This window comes from Seriola lalandi, unplaced genomic scaffold (genome assembly GCF_002814215.2).
Source record: "Seriola lalandi dorsalis isolate HSWRI2012SDOR001 ecotype SW California unplaced genomic scaffold, Sedor1 jcf7180001970616, whole genome shotgun sequence".
Classification (NCBI taxonomy): domain Eukaryota; kingdom Metazoa; phylum Chordata; class Actinopteri; order Carangiformes; family Carangidae; genus Seriola; species Seriola lalandi.
Genome location: NW_019441284.1, coordinates 1 through 523, shown reverse-complemented (window position 1 = coordinate 523; position 523 = coordinate 1). Strand labels below are relative to the sequence as shown.

General features: G+C 38.2%; 1 non-coding gene across 1 annotated transcript; it reads right to left on the bottom strand.

Annotated features, from left to right (window-relative positions):
• Positions 1-238: 238 nt before the first annotated feature.
• trnar-acg (transfer RNA arginine (anticodon ACG)) lies at positions 239-311 on the bottom strand. Its single transcript has one exon. It is a non-coding gene; the product is annotated as a tRNA-Arg (tRNA).
• Positions 312-523: the final 212 nt, after the last annotated feature.

Sequence of the window (523 nt, the reverse complement as noted above, 5' to 3'; positions counted from 1 at the left end):
TCAAGTTTACTGGATGACTGATCTGTCACTGTTTTATATTTTCCTTATTCTCAAAAGTTGGTTTTGAAATCAATATGACGAGTAGGTAATTCTAAAAGTAAGAATGGGGCCAGGCCAGCTGTGAATGAAGGATTCTGACTGTTTGAAGGACATTTTCCTGTCATTTGGTCAGTGCATTGTGATACATAGTATGTAGAGGAGGAGTTTTGGAAACGGCGGACAAGTTGTAAGTTAAAATCGAGCTAGCCAGGAGTCGAACCTAGAATCTTCTGATCCGTAGTCAGACGCGTTATCCATTGCGCCACTAGCCCCATGTACATTTATGTGATGTATAAAATTGATTCTCACAGAATAGCATATAAAAAGTTGTGCTATTATAGTCAAGTGTGGAGAACACCAGACGCCTGCAACAAGTATATGTAAAACAACGTACCTATGTATTGTTGCCATGAAGTTTTAGACAAATGTAGAGAATGACAGTCATCTTCAACAAGAATCAATAAAACAACTTGCCTGTCTATTG